The following is a 13,759-nucleotide window of genomic DNA, read 5'->3' as shown; positions in this document are numbered from 1 at the left end:
TGAAAAACGCCATGTAATTACTTTACTTTATTGCTAACCGTTAGCCATAGTAGTAGAAGTAATAGTTGGCGAGACAACTTCATGAAGACATGATGATGGAGATCATGGTGTCATGCCGGTGACGAAGGTGATCATGCCGCGCCTCGAAGATGGAGATCAAAGGCGCAAGATGATATTGGCCATATCATGTCACTTTATGATTTGCATGTGATGTTTGTCATGTTTACATCTTATTTTCATAGAACGACGGTAGCATAAATAAGATGATCCCTCACTAAAATTTCAAGAGATGTGTTCCCCCTAACTATGCACCGTTGCGAAGGTTCGTTGTTTCGAAGCACCACGTGATGATCGGGTGTGATAGATTCTAACGTTCGCATACAACGGGTGTTGACGAGCCTAGCATGTACAGACATGGCCTCGGAACACAAGCAAAACACTTAGGTTGACTTGACGAGCCTAGCATGTACAGACATGGCCTCGGAACACAAGAGACCGAAAGGTCAAACATGAGTCGTATAGTAGATACGATCAACATGGAGATGTTCACCGATGATGACTAGTCCGTCTCACGTGATGATCGGACATGGCCTAGTCGATTCGGATCATTTATCACTTAGATGACTAGAGGGATGTCTATCTAAGTGGGAGTTCATTAAATAATCAGATGAACTTAATTATCAAGAACATAGTCAAAACGTCTTTGCAAATAATGTCGTAGCTTACGCTTTAGTTCTACTAAGATATGTTCCTAGAGAAAATTTAGTTGAAAGTTGATAGTAGCAATTATGCGGACTGGGTCCATAAACTGAGGATTGTCCTCATTGCTACACAGAAGGCTTATGTCCTTAATGCACCGCTCGGTGTGCTGAACCTCGAGCGTCGTCTGTAGATGTTACGAAACATCTAACATACACGTTTTGATGACTACGTGATAGTTCAGTGTGTGATGCTAACGGTTTAAAATTGTGGCACCAAAGACGGTTTTGAAATGTCGCAGAACATATGAGATGTTCCAAAGACTAAAATTGGGATTTCAGACTAATGCCCACGTCAAGAGGTATGAGACCTCTGACAAGTTTCTTAAGCCTGCAAACTAAGGGAGAAAAGCTCAATCGTTGAGTATGTGCTCAGATTGTCTGAGTACTACAATCACTTGAATCGAGTGGGAGTTAATCTTCCAGATGAGATAGTGATGGTTCTCCTTAGTCACTGCCACCAAGCTATTAGAGCTTCGTGATGAACTATAACATATCAGGGATAGACATGATGATCCTTGAGCAACTCGCGATGTTTGACACTGCGAAAGTAGAAATCAAGAAGGAGCATCAATTGTTGATGGTTAGTAAAACCACTAGTTTCTAGAAGGGCAAGGGCAAGAAGGGATACTTCATGAAACGGCAAATCAGTTGCTGCTCTAGTGAAGAAACCCAAGGTTGAACCCAAACCCGAGACTAAGTGCTTCTGAAATGAGGGGAACGGTCACTGAAGCAGAACTACCCTAGATACTTCGTAGATGAGAAGGCTGGCAAGGTCGACAGAAGTATATTGGATATACATTATATTAATGTGTACTTTACTAGTACTCCTAGTAGCACCAGGGTATTAGATACCGGTTCGGTTGCTAAGTGTTAGTAACTCGAAATAAAAGCTGCGAAATAAACGGAGACTAGCTAAAGGTGAGATGACGATATGTGTTGGAAGTGTTTCCAAGGTTGATGTGATCAAGCATCGCATGCTCCCTCTACCATCCAGATTGGGGTTAAACCTGAATAATTATTATTTGGCGTTTGCGTTGAGCATAGACATGATTGGATTATGTTTATCGCAATACGGTTATTCATTAAAGGAGAATAATGGTTACTCTGTCTATTTGAATAATACCTTCAATGGTCTTGAACCTAAAATGGATGGTTTATTGAATCTCGATCGTAGTGATACACATGTTCATGCCAAAAGATATAAGATAGTAATGATAGTACCACATACTTGTGGCACTGCCACTTGAGTCATATTGGTATAAAACGCATGAAGAAGCTCCATGTTGATGGATCTTTGGACTCACTCGTTTTTGAAAAGATTGAGACATGTGAACCATGTCTATTAGTATATATGCATGAAGAAAGTCCATACAGATGGATCATTTGGACTCACTTGATTTTGAATCACTTGAGACATGCAAATCATACCACATGGGCAAGATGACTGAAAGGCCTCGTTTTCAGTAAGATGGAACAAGAGAGCAACTTGTTGGAAGAAATACATTTGATGTGTGCAATCCAATGAGTGCTGACGCACGCAGTGGATATCGTTATGTTCTTACTTCACAGATGATTTGAGTAGATGCTGAGAATATTTACTTGATGAAACACAAGTCTGAATTATTGAAAGGTTCAAGTAATTTCAGAGTGAAGTTGAAGATCGTCGTGACAAGAGGATAAAATGTCTGTGATATGATCATAGAGATGAATATCTGAGTTACGAGTTTGGCACACAATTAAGAAATTGTGGAAATTGTTTCACGACTAATACCGCCTGGAACACCATATTGTGATGGTGTGTCCGAACATCATAACTACACCCTATTGGATATGGTGCATACCATGATGTCTCTTATCGAATTACAACTATCGTTTATGGGTTAGGCATTAGAGACAACCGCATTCACTTTAAATAGGGCACCGCGCAATTCCGTTGAGACGACACCGTATAAACTATGGTTTAGAGAAACCTAAGCTGTCGTTTCTTAAAAGTTTGGGGCTGCGACGCTTATGTGAAAAGGTTTCAAGCTGATAAGCTCGAACCCAAAGCGGATAAATGCATCTTCATAGAATACCCAAAACAGTTGGGTATACCTCCTATTTCAGATCTGGAAGCAAAAGTGATTGTTTCTAGAAACGGGTCCTTTCTCGAGGAAAAGTTTCTCTCGAAAGAATTGAGTGGGAGGATGGTGGAGACTTGATGAGGTCATTGAACCGTCACTTCAACTAATGTGTAGCAGGCACAGGAAGTTGTTCCTGTGGCACCTACACCAATTGAAGTGGAAGCTTATGATAGTGATCATGAAACTTCAGATCAAGTCACTACCAAACCTCATAGGACGACAAGGATGCGTACTACTTCAGAGTGGTACGTAATCCTGTCTTGGAAGTCATGTTGCTAGACAACAATGAACCTACGAGCTATGGAGAAGCGATGGTGGGCCCGAATTCCGACGAATGGCTTGAGGCCATAAAATCCGAGAGGATCCATGTATGAAAACAAAGTATAGACTTTGAAAGAACTACTTGATGGTCGTAAGGCTGTTGGGTACAGATGGATTTTAAAGGGAAGACAGACAATGATGGTAAGTGTCACCATTAAGAAAGCTCGACTTGTCGTTAAGATGTTTTCCGGCAAGTTCAAGGAGTTGACTGCGATGAGACTTTCTCACTCGTAGCGATGCTAAGAGTCTGTTAGAATTATATTAGCAGTTAGTGCATTATTTATGAAATCTTGCAGATAGGATGTCAAAACATTGTTTCCTCGACGATTTTCTTGAGGAAAGGTTGTATGTGATACAACCAGAAGGTTTTGTCAATCCTGAAAGATGCTAACAAGTATGCAAAGCTCCAGCAATCCTTCTAAGGATTGGAGTAAGCATCTCGGAGTTGGAATGAACGCTTTGATGAGATGATCAAAGATTTTGGGTTTATACAAGGTTCATGAGAAACTTGTATTTCCAAGGAAGTGAGTGGGAGCACTATAGAATTTTTGATGAGTATATGTTGTTAACATATTGTTGATCAGAAATGATGTAGAATTTCTGGAAAGCATCCAGGGTTATTTGAAAAGTGTTTTTCAATGGAAAACCTAGATTAAGCTACTTGAACATTGAGCATCAAGATCTATAAGGATAGATCAAAATGCTTAATAGTACTTTCAAATGAATGCATACTGTGACAGGATTTTGAAGGAGTTCAAAATAGATCAGCAAAGAAGGAGTTCTTGGCTGTGTTACAAGGTGTGAGTATTGAGTGAGACTCAAGACCTGACCACGGCAGAAGAGAGAGCAAGGATGAAGGTCGTCCCCTATGCTTTAGACGTAGGCTCTACAGTATGCTATGTTGTGTACCGCACCTGAAGTGTGCCTTGCCATGAATTAGTCAAGGGGTACAAGAGTGATCCAGGAATGGATCACATGACAGCGGTCGAACTTATCCTTAGTATCTAGTGGACTAAGGAATTTTCTCGATTATGGAGGTGGTAAAAGAGCTCGTCGTAAAGGGTTACGTCGATGCAAACTTTGACACTAATCCGGATGACTCTGAGTAGTAAACCGGATTTGTATAGTAGAGCAGTTATTTAGAATAGCTCCAAGTAGCGCGTGGTAGCTACATCTACAAGATGACACAAAGATTTGTAAAGCACACACGGATCTGAATGTTGCAGACCCGTTGACTAAAACCTCTCTCGTAAGCATAACATGATCAAACCCTAGAACTCATTGAGTGTTAATCACATGGTGATGTGGACTAGATTATTGACTCTAGTAAACTCTTGGGTATTAGTCACATGGCGATGTGAACTTTGAGTGTTAATCACATGGTGATGTGAATTATTGACTCTAGTAAACTCTTGGGTATTAGTCACATGGCGATGTGAACTTTGAGTGTTAATCACATGGTGATGTGAACTAGATTATTGACTCTAGTGCAAGTGGGAGACTGTTGGAAATATGCCCTAGAGGCAATAATAAAATGGTTATTATTGTATTTCCTTGTTCATGATAATTGTCTGTTGTTCATGCTATAGTTGTATTAACTGGAAACCGTAATACATGTGTGAATACATAGACCACAACATGTCCCTAGTAAGCCTCTAGTTGACTAGCTCGTTGATCAATAGATGGTTATGGTTTCCTGACCATGGACATTGGATGTCATTGATAACGGGATCACATCATTAGGAGAATGATGTGATGGACAAGACCCAATCCTAAGCATAGCACAAGATCGTGTAGTTCGTTTGCTAGAGCTTTTCTAATGTCAAGTATCATTTCCTTAGACCATGAGATTGTGCAACTCCCGGATACCGTAGGAATGCTTTGGGTGTACCAAACGTCACAACGTAACTGGGTGGCTATAAAGGTGCACTACAGGTATCTCCGAAAGTGTCTGTTGGGTTGGCACGAATCGAGACTGGGATTTGTCACTCCGTATGACGGAGAGGTATCTCTGGGCCCACTCGGTAATGCATCATCATAATGAGCTCAATGTGACTAAGGAGTTAGCCACGGGATCATGCGTTACGGTACGAGTAAAGTGACTTGCCGGTAACGAGGTTGAACAAGGTATTGGGATACTGACGATCGAATCTCGGGCAAGTAACGTACCGATTGACAAAGGGAATTGTATACGGGATTGATTGAATCCTCGACATCGTGGTTCATCCGATGAGATCATCGTGGAACATGTGGGAGCCAACATGGGTATCCAGATCCCGCTGTTGGTTATTGACCGGAGAGTCGTCTCGGTCATGTCTGCATGTCTCCCGAACCCGTAGGGTCTACACACTTAAGGTTCGGTGACGCTAGAGTTGTAGAGATATTAGTATGCGGTTAACCAAAAGTTTTTTGGAGTCCCGGATGAGATCCCGGACGTCACGAGGAGTTCCGGAATGGTCCGGAGGTAAAGATTTATATATGGGAAGTCCTATTTTGGCCACCGAAAAATGTTCGGGATTTTTAGGTATTGTACCGGGAAGGTTCTAGAATGTTCCGAAGTGGGGCCCACCTGCATGGGGGACCCACATGAACGTGGGTAGTGGGGGCAAGGCCCCACACCCCTGGTCAAGGCGCACCAAGATCCCACCTTAGAAGGAATAAGATCATATCCCGAAGGGATAAGATCAAGATCCCTAAAAAAGGGGGATAACAATCGATGGGGAAGGAAAATGATGGGATTTCTTTCCCCCACCTTTGCCAACGCCCCAATGGACTTGGAGGGCAAGAAACCAGCCCCCTCCACCCCTATATATAGTGGGGAGGTGCATGGGAGCAGCACCCAAGCCCTGGCGTCTCCCTCCCTCCCGTGACACCTCTTCCTCCCCGCTTGCGCTTGGCGAAGCCCTGCCAGGATCCCGCTACTTCCACCACCACGCCGTCGTGCTGCTGGATCTCCATCAACTTCTCCTCCCCCCCTTGCTGGATCAAGAAGGAGGAGACGTCCCCGCTCCATACGTGTGTTGAACGCGGAGGTGCCGTCCGTTCGGCGCTAGGATCATCGGTGATTTGGATCACGACGAGTACGACTCCATCAACCCCGTTCTCTTGAACGCTTCCGCGTGCGATCTACAAGGGTATGTAGATGCACTCCCCTCTCTCTCGTTGCTAGATGACTCCATAGATTGATCTTGGTGATACATAGAAAATTTTAAATTTCTGCTACGTTCCCCAACAGGCTGGAGTACAACACCTGCTCGTTGTATCGCCTAACCATATCATTTCCGAAGCAACGGAGTCGTAGCAAATGCGGCCGGGTGCGCCGCGCGCCTAGATCGGGTGAGTAGGTGAACGGTGCAACAACTATTGATTTGATCCCGTCCCTATTTCACCGCCCGGGACTTGTCGCTTGGCCCACCCTGCACGGCACGCGCAACACGCGCGTGCGGTCACTGCCAGCCATGCCATGCACGCTGCATGATCGCTCGATCTTTTCTCCGCGGGCTATTTGTACGCCCAACCCCGACCTGCATCCGCAACACACAGACAAAGCCTCCTCGCTCCAATCTTGTCTGCATCGAGAGCGCGAGATCCAGAGTTCCAAACCAAACCAGCCTAGCCAGCAGCAGAGCTAGACGAACCGGAGCGGCATGGCGGGCGGCGACGAGGGCTCCTTGGTGCCGCGGGAGGTGCCGGGCAGCTACAGCATGCCGTTCGTCTCGGCCATCCGCGACCGCCTCGACTTCTACTACTTCCAGGGCCGGGCCCCTTCATGGTGCGCGACCCCCGCGTGGTCGCCGTGCTCTTCGACGTCGACAAGGTCGAGAAGAAGAACCTCTTCACCGGCACCTACATGCCCTCCACCTCCCTCACCGGCGGCTTCCGCGTCTGCTCCTACCTCGACCCCTCCGAGCCCACCCACACCAAGGTCAAGCAGCTGCTCTTCTCCCTCCTCGCCTCCCGCAAGGACGCCTTCATCCCGGCCTTCCGCTCCCACTTCTCCTCGCTCCTCACCACCGTCGAGTCGCAGCTCGTTCTCAGCAAGAAGTCCAACTTCAACACGCTCAACGACGCCACCTCCTTCGAGTTCATCGGCGACTCCTACTTCGGCGTGCTCCCCTCCGCGTCGGACCTAGGTACCACCGGCCCGACCAAGGCTGCCAAGTGGCTCATATTCCAGCTCCACCCGCTCGTTACGCTCGGCCTCCCCATGATCCTCGAGGAGCCGCTCCTCCACACGGTGCACCTCCCGCCCATCCTCGTCAGCGGCAACTACAAGGCGTTGTACAAGTACTTCTACGCCGCCGCGACCAAGGCGCTCGACACCGCCGAGGGCCTCGGGCTGAAGCGGGACGAGGCATGCCACAACCTGCTATTCGCCACCGTCTTCAACAGCTACGGCGGCCTCAAGGTGCTTCTCCCCGGGATCCTCGCGCGCATCGCGGGGGCCGGAGAGAAGTTCCACCAGAAGCTCGTCGCGGAGATACGCGCCACCGTAGCTGACGCCGGCGGCAAGGTGACGATAGAGGCGCTGGAGAAGATGGAGCTGACCAAGTCGGCGGTGTGGGAGGCGCTGCGGCTGGACCCGCCCGTCAAGTTCCAGTACGGCCGCGCCAAGGCGGACATGAACATCGAGAGCCACGACGCGGTGTTCGCCGTGAAGAAGGGGGAGATGCTGTTCGGGTACCAGTCGTGCGCCACCAGGGACCCCCGCGTCTTCGGCTCCACGGCGAGGGAGTTCGTCGACGACCGGTTCGTCGGGGAGGAGGGAAGGAAGCTGCTGCAGTACGTGTACTGGTCCAACGGGTGGGAGACCGAGAGCCCCAGCGTGGACAACAAGCAGTGCCCCGGCAAGAACCTGGTCGTGCTCGTCGGCAGGCTCCTTGTGGTGGAGCTGTTCCTCCGGTACGACACCTTCACCGCCGACGTCGGGGTCGACCTGCTCACCAAGGCCACGTCCGGTCCTGAGACCGCTGTTTAAAAATTACAACCTGCACCGGTCATCGGTGACAAACGGATTAACGCACTAGTAGAAAACAGGGCTTTGGTCACAGGGCAAGATTCACATTAGTCCCGGTTCAGTCACGAACCGGGACTAATGTGAGCATTGGTCCCGGTTCGTGCGGCTAAGGCATTAGTCCCGGTTCACCTGGGCCCTTTAGTCCCGGTTGGTGCCACGAACCGGGACTAAAGGGTTCAAAGCCCATTAGGACTAAAGGGTTCAAAGCCCATTAGGACTAATGGGCTTTGAGGCATTAGTACCGGTTCATGCCACGAACCGGTACTAAAGGTCCCATTTTCAAACTCTACCCCCCCCCCCCCCGACCGCCTTTTCAGTTTTAGAAAAAACAAAAGAAAATGATGGAAATGTCAAAAAAATAAGTTTCCCATGTGATATGTGGTCTAGTTGTTGGGAAAATTTACAAATACGAATTTCGACTTTATTTGCAAAATCTCTCTGGAATTTGTAAAATGGGCATAACTTTTGCATACGAACTCGGATTAAAAAGTTTTTTATATGAAAAATCATCTACTCGAAAAGTTACATCCGAATTTAACTGAGGAAACCCCGTTAAACATTTTCAAAATCCTCAAAAACCTAACAGAAAAAGTTACGGGGCTTTTAAGATCTAGAGGCAAAAAAATTCAAAAAAATTCAAACTTACTAGCGGCGCACCGTTTGCTAGGTGCGGCACTAGTAACAGAAAAAAAAAATGGTTTCGAATTTTTTTTGGGAAAAAATATGGTGAAATCTGGTCAAACTGTGGTCAAACAATGGTCAAACTAATTATTCTAGAATATTAGTGTTACTAAATAATTATTTCAGTTTTTTTGAATTTTGGTCAAATCTGGTCAAACTGTGGTCAAACAATGGTCAAACTAATTATTCAAGAAATATTAGTGTTACTAAATAATTATTGTTTTTTAAAACAATAGTTTCAAACTCAAACAGTGAAATGTGTCACTTCATGCTCAAGCTAAATTCCTGAGGGTTAATAGGATTGACATCTTACTATTGTCAGGAAAACAACAAGTGCAGACTTGGAAACGAGGGAGAATAGAACCCAAAAGTTAAGCGTGCTCAGGCTGGAGTAGTGAGAGGATGGGTGACCGTCCGGGAAGTTAGATGATTTGAAATGATGAGGGATGATTAGAGATTAGAGGATAAATAAAGCAGTGATGAGGGGTGATGATTAGAGATTAGAGATTAAAATAATTCAGAAATTTGAAAATCAAAAAAAATCAAAAAAATTATAAAATTTCCTTTAGTCCCGGTTGGTGTTACCAACCGAGAATAAAGGTGGAGCTCCACGTGGCCGCGGCCTTTAGTCCCGGTTCTTAAAGGGGGAGGCATTAGTAACGACCATTTAGTCCCGGTTCAAAAATCGAGACTAAAGGCCCTTACCAACCGGGCCAAAAGCCTTTTTTTACTAACGGCAGCAGCTCTCTCATAGCAGCCATCGATCGTCCCCGTCAGCACGTAGTAGTACGGGTCAGTCATGCATGCATGCATCTTGTTCGGTTGCTTCGCTGCGTGGTGCCCTTGTGTATGTGTATGTGTATGTGTGTGTGTTTACTTTTCGCAATCTTGCCCAGTGTAATAAGCCGTACTTTTCCTGTAATAAGATTCTCACTCTTGGCGTACGGTAAAAGGGACGATTTTGCGGTGAGTCAACGTGAGAGACCTCTCTTTTGTACACATACGAACGCGGGCTTGCATTCACAGCCACTCACCGTAGAAACCTAGAGTAGCATGGCCGATGAGAAAGAACCAGCGCCAAGGTTCCTTGCATTTAGGCAAGATTTGACTCACTCCGCGCAGATCACCGGGGCTGCTAGTGCTATGGAGAGGAAGAGGAGGGGAACTTGTTGCATGCATCCTCCAATCAGCGGGATGTCTTTTGTTTATGATAGAATGTTGCATGTTGGTGTAGCTTTTCTGATGTGCATGTCAGAAAAGGAAACGTAAAAGTGATGCCTGAGGTCATGGGATCTGCGTTGTGATGCCACGTACGTATAACGTATCTACTCGCGGCGTTATTAGGCGTTTTTCTCAAAAGAAAAAAATTGCCATCATTTGATCACGATCGAACTCGAACGGCCGTGCGCGCGTTCGCTGGGACCTCCCAACGGTTAGCATTACATTAGTCTTCTTTAGGAACTTTTGATCCATTCATCTTCGATCATCACAGTACAATGAACATAAAAAATAATAAAAATTACATCCTGATCCGTAGACCAACTAGCGATAACTACATGTACTAAAAAGAGCCAAAGACGCGTCATCGTCCCTCCCTCGGTGGAGCCGGACAAAACTTGTTGTAGTAGGCATTCAAAAAGTCGTCGTGCTAATACCCTATAGAACCAGCGCACCAGAACAACAACCGCCACCGATGAGAGTAGTGTAGATAGGAAGGATCCAACTTGAAGACACACGAACATAGACGAACAACCAACATATCCTAGCAAATCCATCAAAGAAAGATCCGCTGGAGACACACCTCCACACGTCCGCCGACTATGCTGCACGCATCATCGGGAACGGGACTTGGCGGGGACAACCTTATTCCATCTCCAGGGAGTCGCCATCCTCTCGTCTTCCTAAGCAAGACACAAACCCTAACATAACTCAAAGAACCATCTAGAAACAGAGCCCTCCCACCGGCAAGGGCCGAAATACATTGCCCCCCAATGGTCCTAAGGACACCGGAGATGAAACGGACAAGTGACAGCGCCAGCGAGAGGCAGAGGAAGCCTAGGCTTTTTTGGAGCTGAGGCGGCTGCTTACAGGTACCGGTATTGATGATTTAGTCTTGTTAGCATTATTGAGTACCTTTTTTCTTCTTCTGTTGGTTATGTACAATGATGTTGTTTTAAAAATTGCCCGCTCCCTAAAATATGACATCGACCGCTATTATGTATGGTTTTGCTAATTCTCAATCGTATATGAACTTCTAAACGCTCAATTGATGTTGACCATCGTCGATTTGACATTGAGATGGGTATATCATTCTACATTTTTGAACTTCAATAACAATGTGTTATATTTTTATCAGTTCTAAGTAAACACTAATAATTACACGACATACTTTTTTAGACTTGCAAGAACATCCTTGTAAGTGAGAAAATAAGTCTACTGAGACACTAGATGAACAAATCATTCTAGGGAGGTGGACATTTTTTGATGGTGACACGGGTGGCGCTACGCCATGGACTCATACACAGTCCAATTCCCTCTTTCCATCGGGATGGTCCTCCACTTATCTGGATTTAGCCACCGCATTAGCCTCTTGATCTCTGTGAAAATCCTATATGACCGGGTCATACGGAGCGAACGGAACGACCCATTCCATCCATCGACACGTGGGTCCGCGAATCTCAAAGCAGCCACTCCATCTTCTTCCCCAAATCCTGGCCACCGTATCGACCTGTACTCACAATGCCCGGCGAGCCGCGAGGAAGAGTGGGAGAAGCTACCAGAGAAGCTGAGGTCGCACCTGGGGAGGGGTAGCACCATGACCCGGCCGGCCCTGTCGACTGAGACGCCGTCCCAGCCGCAACAGTACTCTCCTCTGGACAACGCAGGGAGGATAATGCCAGCGACGGTGAGGTTCCCCGTGAAGGCTGGCAGCAGGAAAAAGGTCTCGGTGGCACGCCGCCGCCGCCGCGTGCGCTGCCGGCGAGAGCAAGAGGGGAAGCGCAAGGAGTAGGAGCGGCAAGAATTGACCGATTTCTCCATGAATTTCCCGAGTGCAAGAAGACAGCACGAAACAGGTGAGCATGAACTCCACGAGGTCGCCGGTGAGCCTCCCGCCGCTGCTAGACTAACGCCGGGAACGAGTGATACATGCGTGTACGGCGGCGCTGCCGCTGCATCACAGGAATAGGAGATGGACGAAGATGGAGTGCGTGCTTTGAGATTCGCAGAGCCACATGTCGTTGGATGGAGTGGGTCGTTCCGTTCGCTCCATACGACCCGGTCGTATAGGATTTTCTTCCCCATCCATGCCCATATCAGCTGCCGGCCCTACCAATGCATGCAACCAATAGATGCGGCTTGCCTGCTCCGCCCTCGTACTCCCATCCGTGCTCCACGCATGTCCTTCCGCATCGAACGGTTCCAGTTTTTCCTCTCCGTGGCCCTTTCCTTCGAACAAAAAAAATCACAAACAACCATGTATTCTGTGTCCTTCCCATACCCGTACACACGTATCTCATCACATCTGATTATATACCTGATGGATCCGATGGTCTGGTAGCTGCCGCTCCTAGTCTCAACTCTCAAGTTGCCATCGTACTCATCTAGCTTGGCTGCCGATGTTGTTTGGCGGTAGGTCGGAAGCAGCATCAATGGGAGAGCGGCTGCAGCGGCGATGGGGCCGTCGTCGTTGGTCGCCGCGGCTCCAGCGCCGACGGACAAGCAGACGCGCGTACTCGAGCAAGCTGTGCATGGATGGGATGTTCTCCTTGACCTTGTCCACCAGCTGCACGCCTGTGATCTCCTCAAAGACGGCTAGCCGGCGGCGGCAGCACGACGAGCTCGTCGCGTCGGACGGAAGAGGCGGTTCTTGTGGCTTTGGGCTTTACGCCGACATTAAGAGTTGTCCTCTTGGCACTAGGCCGGGAGTATCGCCGACGTCGACGAGGTCGACATGGACGTAGCCACTGTGATCGTGCTCCAGTTTTAACGACGTGCGAGTATTATGGAGGAAAATTATACATAGTTGTTTGTGATTTATTTCTTCTATAAGGAAAGGGCCACGGAGAGGAAAAACTGAAACCGTTCGATGCGGAAGGACGTGCGCGGAGCACGGATGGGAGTATGAGGGCGGAGCAGGCAAGCGGCGTCCCATGCCCATATCAGCTACCAGCCCTACCAATGAATGCAACCAATAAATGCCTAGCAAGAGCAATAATTGAGTCAAAAAAATTACATGAAGATGTGCATGTAGGGCATGCATATTTAGACTGCTGAGTAGTATCTTAAGTTAGTATCATGCATATAATACTAGTGTTGAAATTATTTTATCCGTCTTTGTCCATCAGTTTGGACTTTTGGAGCAACCGAGTGAAGGATGAATTCAATACTGTATGATAGTACCTCCGTAATGCATAGTATCATAAATTAGTATCTTAACTGACCATTTTCATTGCCATGCATGGCATATAGTATCATAACATTAATTATGATACAGTATTATGATAGCTTTCTACTCAACACCTTATTTCTTCATTTAATTTTATGTTGTCTCATCAAAATTGTCTACTTGACATGCATAACACTACCTATGATACTTCCATTACAGACAACCTTATTTCGCTCTGTTGTCTTTCTCTCTTTCTAAAAGAAGTGGTGAAAAAGAAGATAGGATGTGTCAAAAAGAAGAAGATAGGATTGTCGTATGATGCAAAAAGAAATGAAAATTTCATGATGAAAAAAGTCCTATGATAATATTTCTCCTTGTTCTTTCTCTTGTTTTCTTCTATATTATTTTCTTCTGCGCGGTAGTAAAGGACTAAAGGTAGTACATTATTACAGTCCTTTAGGGAAAAAAA

The 13,759-nt window shown here is 46.6% G+C and overlaps 1 pseudogene; it reads left to right on the top strand.

The window, feature by feature from the left end:
• Positions 1–6,846: 6,846 nt before the first annotated feature.
• LOC123097011 (allene oxide synthase 2-like) lies at positions 6,847–8,183 on the top strand (annotated as a pseudogene).
• The last annotated feature ends 5,576 nt before the right edge of the window (positions 8,184–13,759 follow it).

This window comes from Triticum aestivum, chromosome 4D (genome assembly GCF_018294505.1).
Source record: "Triticum aestivum cultivar Chinese Spring chromosome 4D, IWGSC CS RefSeq v2.1, whole genome shotgun sequence".
Taxonomy (NCBI): Eukaryota; Viridiplantae; Streptophyta; class Magnoliopsida; order Poales; family Poaceae; genus Triticum; species Triticum aestivum.
This window is presented reverse-complemented; position numbering and strand designations above follow the sequence as displayed.